The sequence below is a fragment of the Salmo salar genome, chromosome 16 (assembly GCF_965601325.2).
Source record: "Salmo salar chromosome 16, fSalSal1, whole genome shotgun sequence".
NCBI lineage: Eukaryota > Metazoa > Chordata > Actinopteri > Salmoniformes > Salmonidae > Salmo > Salmo salar.
This window is the reverse complement of record NC_138306.1, coordinates 80,785,760-80,796,167: the sequence shown is the minus strand read 5'-3', so window position 1 is coordinate 80,796,167 and position 10,408 is coordinate 80,785,760. Positions and strand designations below refer to the sequence as shown.

The 10,408-nt window shown below is 40.5% G+C and overlaps 1 protein-coding gene across 3 annotated transcripts in view; it reads right to left on the bottom strand.

Annotated features, from left to right (window-relative positions):
• LOC106575714 (PTB domain-containing engulfment adapter protein 1) overlaps positions 1 to 9,325 on the bottom strand; it is a 33,509-nt gene extending 24,184 nt beyond the window's left edge. For 2 of the 3 annotated variants that reach the window (XM_014152367.3, XM_014152370.3), the window contains exon 1: positions 9,176 to 9,325. The gene's annotated coding sequence lies outside the window, so the exon portion shown is untranslated. The remainder of the gene's footprint in view (positions 1 to 9,175) is intronic. The other variant, XM_014152366.3, reaches the window with a different exon arrangement.
• Between the last annotated feature and the right edge of the window lie 1,083 nt (positions 9,326 to 10,408).

Sequence of the window (10,408 nt, the reverse complement as noted above, 5' to 3'; positions counted from 1 at the left end):
TCACATACTTTTGAAAATATAGATTGCTATTATTTACTAATCAGATCAAAAAAAGAATGGGCTTGCCTCGGGCTCGGTTTCAAAATATCCCTTTTTTATATGACAGCGGTTACACACGTTGCTGTGACGGAAGTTATGTGGGAAAGATATTAGTAGTATTTTATTCTGTTATATTTCATTATATTCTTACTACAAAATATTTGTGTTGACTGATCCGGTCGGTGTGCCTTGTCTATTTAATGAACAAAATAATAACTATTGATTTCATTATTTTGGATGTAACAAACTCAAAATATGCCATTCTATTGTTATGAAAATACATTTTATTAGTCTTCTATTTCGTAGGACCTGCATAAACAAATTCATGGTGTATACAGTATTCAATGGATTCAATAGATTCCCACCCACATCTGCACACCACTACCCCCACTATAACCTGAGGTTTAAAAGGTATATGCAGGCAAGAATGTTGTAAAAATGGGCCTGTTTGTAAGAGATTCATATAAACCTTGCCCAATTTTATTTACAGACAAAATACCATAAATCCTATGTGAAAGCAGTATATGAGACTATTGTGAAACATTACCAAGCCACTGATATCCATTAACTGGATCAAAGCACACAGACAGACCATGATAAGATGGATTTTATATCCTGCTGTAGACAGGCATATGGGCTTTTGGTGAAAATCAGACCCAAGTCCCATTTCTGTCAGCCCCTGGAAATCCCTTCCTGTTTCTCCAACGCGAAAGGAAATTGTGCAACACGCACACCACCCAGTCGAAAACAAGCATTGTAATTGCTGAGATACTGATCTGGTGTATCACGTAATGTCCTATTTCATTAACAGAATAACAGATCTAATCATTCATTAATACAAATACAGCACTGTGAAGTCATTTGATCTATTTTAGACCTGCCCATACCTCAACATTACCCTGGTCTGTGTCCACACACTGCCAAGCTATGGCTTTTGAAGTGCACCCTCAGTGTTTTTCTGTGAAGCAGTGGTCCCCAACCAGTGTTGCAAACAGAGGTCTGGGTTGGGTGGGTGCTGGGAGATGCACTATATATCCAAAAGTATGTGGACACCCCTTCAAATTAGTGGATTTGGCTATTTCAGCCACACCCGTTGCTTATAGGTGTATACATAGAGGACACAGCCATAGAATCTCCATAGACAAACATTGGCAGTAGAATGGCCTTACCGAAGAGCTCAGTGACTTTCAACGTGGCACCGTCATAGGATGCCACCTTTCCAACAAGTCTTTTCGTCAAATTTCTGCCCTGCTAGAGCTGCCCCGATCAACTGTAAGTGTGATTATTGTGAAGTGGAAACATCTTGGAGTAACAACGGCTCAGACGCAAAGTGGTAGGCCACACAAGCTCACAGAATGGGACCGCCGAGTGCTGAAGCGCTTAGCGTGTAAAAATCGTCTGTCCTCAGTTGCAACACTCACTACCGAGTTCTAAACTGCCTCTGGAAGCAACGTCAGCACACAAACTGTTCGTCAGGAGCTTCATGAAATGGGTTTCCATGGCCGAGCAGCCGCACACAAGCCTAAGATCACCATGTACAATGCCAAGCGTCAGCTGGAGTGGTGTAACGCTCGCCGCCACTGGACTATGGAGCAGTGGAAACGTGTTCTCTGGAGTGATGAATCACGCTTCATCATCTGGCAGTCCAACGGACAAATCTGGGTTTGGTGGATACCAGAAGAACGCTACCTGCCCCAATGCATAGTGCCAACTGTAAAGTTTGGTGGAGGAGGAAGAACAATGGTATGGGGCTGTTTTCATGGTTCGGGCTAGTCCCCTTAGTTCCAGTGAAGGGAAATCTTAACGCAACAATGACAATCTAAATGATTGTGTGCTTTGTTCCAACAGTTTGGAGAAGGCCCTTTCCTGTTTCAGCATGACAATGCCCCCGTGCACAAAGTGAGGTCCATACAGAAATGGTTTGTTGAGATCGGTGTGGAAGAACTTCACTGGCCTGTACAGAGGCCTGACCTCTGTTCCAACAGCTAGTGGAAAACCTTCCCAGAAGAGTGGAGGCTGTTATAGCAGCAAAGGGGGGACCATCTCTATATGAATGCCCACGATTTTAGAATGAGATGTTCGACAAACAGGTGTCCACATACTTCTGGTCATGTAGCGTCATAAGGGAATGTGACCCTAAAGTCATAAGACTGAGAACACTCCTGGCCCATCTCATTCTTCAGAGAGAGAAGAACACATTGAACTGACCCTAGATCAGTTCTCTCTACCCAGATCCCAACCTTAAGCCCTCCTCGCTCCTCAGGCAGAGGGGAATCCAATCAGAGCACTCTGGTCTAAGGTCAGCTTTTTCCCAATCATTAAAGTTCAACATTCCTAGGTCATCATATGTGCTTCAAAGAGAAGTTGCACTCTAATGAATGGGTCTTGGATCAGAGCCCCCTCTGCCGAGATCCTACATTAAACCACTGGGGGCTAAACTTAAATCTTGCCTGTACCTGGAGAACTACTGCAACACTGGATGAAACATCATTGTACTTCAGACTCCCAAAGTACGATGTCTGGCCCTTAGAGTTCCTTTTTACAACACTAGTACATCATATGCACATGACTCAGCTCAAGGATGAACTTCTTTTGTTCCTCTTCCCCGAGTGTCCTAGAGAAGTGTTCCATAGTGCTCTGCCATCCATCTTGCTGGCCATATCTCCATTTGAAGTACATCTTTACTTTTCTTCATCATTTGATGCAGGGGTAGAGTGTGTATCAAAGAAAGAGTAGGTATTCATCATGATACTGATGACACTAGAGTAATATTAGTCTGGTCAGGATCATCGTGATACTGAAGACACTAGAGTAATATCAGTCTGGTCAGGATCATCTGATACAGTAGAAACTAGAGTAATATCAGTCTGGTCAGGATCATCTGATACAGTAGAAACTAGAGTAATATCAGTCTGGTCAGGATCATCTGATACGGTAGAAACTAGAGTAATATCAGTCTGGTCAGGATCATCTGATACAGTAGAAACTAGAGTAATATCAGTCTGGTCAGGATCATCTGATACAGTAGAAACTAGAGTAATATCAGTCTGGTCAGGATCATCTGATACAGTAGAAACTAGAGTAATATCAGTCTGGTCAGGATCATCTGATACAGTAGAAACTAGAGTAATATCAGTCTGGTCAGGATCATCTGATACAGTAGAAACTAGAGTAATATCAGTCTGGTCAGGATCATCTGATACAGTAGAAACTAGAGTAATATCAGTCTGGTCAGGATCATCTGATGCAGTAGAAACTAGAGTAATATCAGTCTGGTCAGGATCATCTGATACGGTAGACACTAGAGTAATATCAGTCTGGTCAGGATCATCTGATACGGTAGAAACTAGAGTAATATCAGTCTGGTCAGGATCATCTGATACAGTAGAAACTAGAGTAATATCAGTCTGGTCAGGATCATCTGATACAGTAGAAACTAGAGTAATATCAGTCTGGTCAGGATCATCATCTTCATACTGAAGACACTAGAAGAAAAACAGTCTGGTTAAAATGATATGAGTGAAAGGAGGGCAGGATTTGGGGTTTCAGGCTTTTCCACTCAAACAATATGGCTGATCTGTTTAGAAGAAAAGCCAATTGGACTACAGCAAAGTGGGACCACAGACTCAATATGCTCACTAACAAAACAATTAGAACTGTTCTTCACAACAATATAAAACCAGACTGAAGTGGCCAGTTTAATGTTCTAACATAGATTACTTTGTCACCATTTCCATTTCATTTGTTTTCTCTGCCTACTTTGGGACACGGTCTTTTTAGCCCACTCTACACAAATACATTGAGTTATTTAAATCATTAATCTGTGCATGTCATAAGAAGGACACCTGCCAAACCAAAGCAACGAGGTGATTAATGTGCTTCTGTCTCAGGAGAGAATTATGACTGAGCAGTGTACAGGGACTCACTATACCATGAGGATGAATTAGATCATTACACTGGTGACTGGAAACAACCAATATTAAAGAGCTAATTTCTCCTTCATTTGGTTGTTTTAATGTGAAGTGTGTTGCAATTTAAAATGCACTTCAAATAAAGATTTGATTATTCTCTTGATTTGATTGATTAAGGCTAGAGTAGTAGAACAATAGTACTGTGCTCATACCTCATTGACAACTACGGTCGAGACAGAGAAAGCAACATTAGTCACCATTATAAAAACTGGGTGGATTGAGCCCTGAATGCTGATTGGCTGTATACCACGGGTATGTCAAAACATTTATTTTTACTGCTCTAATTACGTTGGTAATCAGTTTATAATAGCAATAAGGCACCTTGGGGGTTTATGGTATATGGCCAATTTACCACGGCTAAGGGCTGTATCCAGGCACTCTGCGTTGCATCGTGAGAAGAGCAGCCCTTGGTCATGGTATATTATCCATATACCACATCCCCTCGTGCCTTATTGATTAATTACTGCATGTTAGTTCCTCCAATATTAAACACTGATCATCTTTTATGATCAATACAATGTTAATGTATCAAAAGTATGCGTAAGAAAACAGACGGGCTGAACACACTATACACAAGCTACATACAGTTCCTCATTATGTATTGCATAAATGTTACACTTCTGACTTCTGGAGCACAGCAGTCTATATACTGTCTCCCAGACAGTGAAATATGTGCATGACAGTGAAGTCGGCCTACTGTGGAATTCAAATCTAATTCAAAGCACTCACTGGGAAACCCAACATAGTCGCATAAGCTAATTGGAAAACGACATCCAATTCCATTCATGCATGGATGGTGAACAAGTCAAGTCTAAACACTCCTTGTATTTCCCTAAAGGAGGGTCAATGTGGAGCCACAGTGTTCTGGGGACTAAATCAAATCGCTGCAGAGTTTGTCTTTATTTACGGAATTAGTTTTAAAGGCAATGAACTTTGAGCCTGGAGGAACTTTTGTGTACTTTAAAAAAAAGTTTATTAAATTTGTTTTGAACTTTGATTCCTTTAACTTTAAATAACTGTTTAAACTGACCATTTTCAAAAACTTGCAGCAGTCTCCATAATGAATGAGTGAAAGCAGTTGAGGCGTTTTTAATGAGATGCTGCCGCCATTAAAACAAGTCAATTCATATCAAATGAGAAATGTCCCATTTTGTGCTACTCGTTTTTTTAATCAATAAAGCTTTCCAATCAAGTGGAAAATGGAGATGAATAAATGTCTATAATTTATATGCAGAAGCATAATTCTCTCCAGACTCTAGAAAGAAAACCAAACACATAGAAATAGAATCTATAGATCATATTTCTATGGCAAGTCACAAATCGTTCTATATGAGCATAGAACTAAATATTAGAACTTGAGTATGGAGTCTGAATTAACAGCGCTGTGTGATGTCAATCTTTTTTTACTTCAAAATGTTCAAACAAATCACTCAGAGATATAGGTACTGCTGACTGTAACACTAGCCACATCTTTCCCATCAGGAAAATACAGATTCAAGCACACAGAAATAGGCCTTCATGACCAAACAGTCTCAATACAAACTGATCTGATTCCATTTTCTCTGGGCTGAGTGACAAAATACGTTTCAGTGAGAAAGTCGTTTAATACGGGTGCTCATATTGGCTGCTGGCCAGACACCATCGAGCATCACTCTTACTATCATTCATTTCAGAACGAGTCTCTCACCAGTCGATATGACCAATTAATTAGCCTAAGCATCTTCATTATAGAGCATTGATCGCCAAACTGTACAGCAGCCCGTAATTAATATCAGTTTATGAAATAACACTTAATCAAGCTCAGCAAATTAAACCGCTATCCTTCTAATGAGAATGCCAAAACTACAGTATAGTAAAACCCTCAACAGCCTGCAAGTCCAGACAAGTATAATGGAGCTATGTGGTGTATTGCACTGTAAAAACAGCATCCATTTACTGGTCTATGAAGTCCACCTTATTATGGAAGAAATGAATGCTGTTACATAAAAGTATAGAGCCATAACTAGCCAGTAGGTATTACGATGGATTCACTTGAGTTGCAACTTCTTCACAGGGTGCTTAAGCTTCCTCCTGCTTTGGGAATCAATGTGTTCTGACAGCTGAGTAGGGTGCTGCTGTCAGACAGACAGAATTGTGTGATGCTTCTTCTCCTAGAGAGCAGCAGGTAGATCCAGCAGCATCAGAAGCCCCACAGGAAGTAGGAAGGGGCCTAGGGAAAAAGGTCACTACAACCCCTGGGAGATGCCTGGAAATGTGTGTTTGTAGAGGGGAGGTGGATTGACGTCTCCGTGGTCAGGACAGACCACGAAGCAAACGAGGGGTTTAATTTGACAGTGAGGCGCTAACCAAGCAGCACGGGATTGCCCTGGCCACCGCTTCAGGTTCACTTGAGCCTTAGAGTACTGCTGATGATTATAAAGAGAGGAGAAACAGGGGTCCAGCAGCAGGTGCCATCCTCAGCACAAGACAAAGCAGAGCACTGATTCCATGTGACAGTGAGGGACTGTACTAACAGTAGCAGCATACAATATCTGAAAATAAATGGAGTGTTCGACTCCAGTGCTTGTCTGAGTTTTCTGCTGGTATCAATAACTCCTTGTAGCCTAATTGTCTGATCAATTGGCCATAGAGCCAGCCCACAAAACTAAGTTTATTCTGAACCAGTTGCTGATTAAAAAAGGTAAAAACTAGACTTAGCCACCATGCCTCTACATCTGCATTACTTGCTGTTTAGGGTTTTAGGCTGGGTTTCTGTATAAGCACTGCTGATGTAAAAAGGGCTTTATAAATACATTTGATTAATTGATTAACCAGTGTGGTCCATGTGGACTCTAGCAAAGCAGTCCTGGCATCAACAAAGTGAAGTTGGGCAGCTTTAGAGAGGGGAGCATTTAACGTGGTTCGGTTAGAAAGTGGAGAAGCAGCACTCTGTCTATTAGTGTGTATAGAGTGTCCTTGGGGTTAAAGAGAACATTCTCATTGGGTGAATACAGTTAAGGGAACATCTTCTAATTCAAGTTCTTGCCTCAAGCAGAACTTTTATCATCAATGGCCAGCTCTGCTTCAGTCAAACAACGGGGGAAGAGAGACATACTTAAAATACAACGTTTTGCTCTATTAAAATGTTGTGCAACACAATAACCCACAGTGACCTAGAACGGCCAGATGTGCTCACACACCAGTGTGCTGCACATTACAAACCTTGCTAAAAGGAAGATGCTCCCTTAGAAATACATTAAGGTCTTTAAAAAACAACCTGTATTCAACATAGCCTATAGCTATTAAAACATTACATAGTAGCAGGGGCGGAAATCGCGGGGGGGACGGGGGGGACACGACCCCCCCATCCTGGGAAAAATATGATTTGTCCCCCCCAATATATCACTGAAACATAACTATGTAATTTAAATAATATTAATAATACGCAATGAAAGCAATTGTGCTGATTATAGACACTTAACAGCGCGTTTTTAAGTTTCAAAAGATTGCGACCCCCCCACCCTTTTCCTCACAATGGTTTGATCCACTGGCAAGGTAACAGAGGGGTCGTAGCCACTGTCTGAAAGGCACTCAATGAACGTAACTGACGTGAGGTTAATCCAGTCAATCGCGCACACACACTAGCTGAATATGCACAGCTAGCGCGCAAATATTAACTATTAAGCTAGCTAGTACCTATTCCATTTATGTGGCCTCGTCAAAGATGGAATCTTTGCTATGGTTAATTTATTCCGCAGATGACGTAAGTTAGTGCTTCAAAGTCCCTGTGATAAGGTTAGCGATAAACTGATTTAACCCAGGTAGCAAAGATTATAGCAAACACCACTGAAACTGAATTGGTGCTCGCTAGCTTTGCAAATTCAGCTATTGTTGGAAGCCAGCCAATATGAAACAAACTATTAAAATTACAAAAGGTTGCAGCATATGTTATATAAATGGTGAACTCATACAGCTGTCAACTCTTGTCATTTTAATCCGTTTCACATTTGCTAGCTACCTTTTAGATCGAAGCCCAAATAGAATGATAAAAGATAAGATGATAGAAGCCCATCTCCTACTGTAAATAACCTACACACTGTGTGTGTGTGTAGCCAGCCAGCCAGGTAGAAAAATGGCAGAAAAATAAAAGACGGACATCAGAGTATTTTTCACTACACCAAAACGCAAAGTAAGAATCCTAGTAGCCTAATATCTCAAAGACTAGTTGATAAAATGTTCATAAGAAAGAAATGAAATTCTAATGGAAATGTTTCACAATGATGTCATTAGGCAGAGCAGGCAACAGATTGCACACAGACAGCAGAGTTGGGGACAGATATGCAGGGACAGACTGGCATAGACAGGGAGTCTCAGGTAAGTTTGTTGAGTCTTTGTTTGGCAACATTATGAAAGGTTCTCCATTTTTTTTACTTGTAAAATAGGAACATAATTGGAAAATGCCATGGATACCCCCACTCAACTTAAACTGGTGACTGAACTAAGATTTGTTAAAGGCAATGGTATTGCTGTTGTGAATAGTTGTGTAGTTTTGGGTACCGGTAGTTAGGAGTACGGCAAACACCTTATTTCTTTGGTTCCTCAATATACATTTACCATATTACAATGTAGGCTATGTGTTACAGCACTACTTTTGGTGTCCCCCTCAGGAATTGCTCTTGAGAAAATGTCATGTAATTGTCCCCCCCAAAGTTGATATCAGATTTTCGCCCCTGCATAGTAGTTCACATTAATTGCTCGCCCGTTCTTCAAATTATCCCATTTTTCTCTACAACGTTGTTTCTTTTAACTCTGTCTGTTATTAACTAATTTGTAAATACTGAGTATTTAAAAAAAAAATTAAAAATAAAAAATAAGGACGTGTGTAGCTCTTCTAAGAACGTGTCTCAAATCAGTTGGACAAAGGAAAGCAAAAACGCAATGTTCCAGCAGAATCCATTCAGCAATAAATCCCGGCATAACAAAAACAGTATATGAACGCAGCGCTGTCAAAAACAGCAGACATTGTGTTCAGTTTAATCGAACCAACAATTCAATGAAACAGAATTGCCATAGCCTATAACTAACGACGTTAACTCATAGGAAAACTTAAAAGTCTGCACAAAAAGTAGCCTATGCATTCCCCCTTTTCCAAATAGGCTACAGAGAAAGAGAAAACATTAACCCACCAAATGAAGTGAAAGATTCCTTGTTTTGTACGGTCTCCTTGTCGCCCAGCTCTCTCGTTCATGAGCGGCTCTGTTCCGTCTCTCTTCACAAACGCGGGCAGCGCGCACCGCTTCTTGAAAAGTTTAGTGACGTCAACCCAAGTATTTCAAAAGCCGCTATTCCGCTGCAATTGAACTGTGCCATTTAAACTGACCACGTGCATAACATTATATCATGAAAAATCGTGTGGGATTAAAACTGAAACTGACCATATCCTTTGATATTAGAAGATGATCTATTGTTGTCAAATATCTCTTTCTCTGGCAAAAAAAATACTTTTGTGATTTCAAAAAACATGGGAAGACTTCTTCTAGCCTTTCAAAATAACTTGAGACAGAATAGTAGATTACAGCATTGCACAGCCCCAGCAGAGAAACAGTTTACATTATTATTTATCATGGGCAGTGGCGACCCGTCATTCAGGGCAGGTGCAGCCCCATCTGTTTTGAGCCCAACCTCTTTAGCTAAAACAATATTTATATATATTTTTGTTGTCGCCTGTTTTGCATGTTATTTTGACATTAATACTAGTCACATATCAGTTTACAAACAATGTAAAAAAAAAAATCAAAAAAATAAAGATATGGTCTCTTTTTTGCTTTCTTGAGTAAAGCAGCTCAAAATGCAGGTGTTTCAGTCAAGCTCAGTGCTTTCTGTGGTGGTGGGAGGGGCAGCCAGTAGAACATACAGAGCATAGGGGTTGGTAATGTTCTCTAGCTGCGCCGTGATTGGCTCAGTGTTCTGTCACTCATGGGGACACTGCCTCACCGCAAAATCTACAGGATGAGCTCTAAAACTTCAAACCCCTTGGTGCTGCCATAGATTTATATTAGAAATGCCCATCCAAGAAGGCTCAAGGTCACAAATGAAATGACGTCAAATCATGTTATATCTACCGTAGCTTTGATTGTAATGATCAAATAGCAAGCTAGACAGTCAGTCATCATCAGGAAGTCGACAATCTACTGGCAAATCCTTTTCAATCATTGTCATATGAAGAGAAAATATAGATAAAACATCGGTGCTCATCCGTCATTGGACATAAACATTACACAACAAGTTGGAAACTGCAAATTCCACAATGAGTGGTTTGTAAGGAATCAGTGGCTAACTGCAAGCGTTGCAAAGCAATCACTAGCCTGCTATTCAGTGGAAAGGGTGTGTGGTTCAAGTCTGGGTTTAAGGGTCTCTTT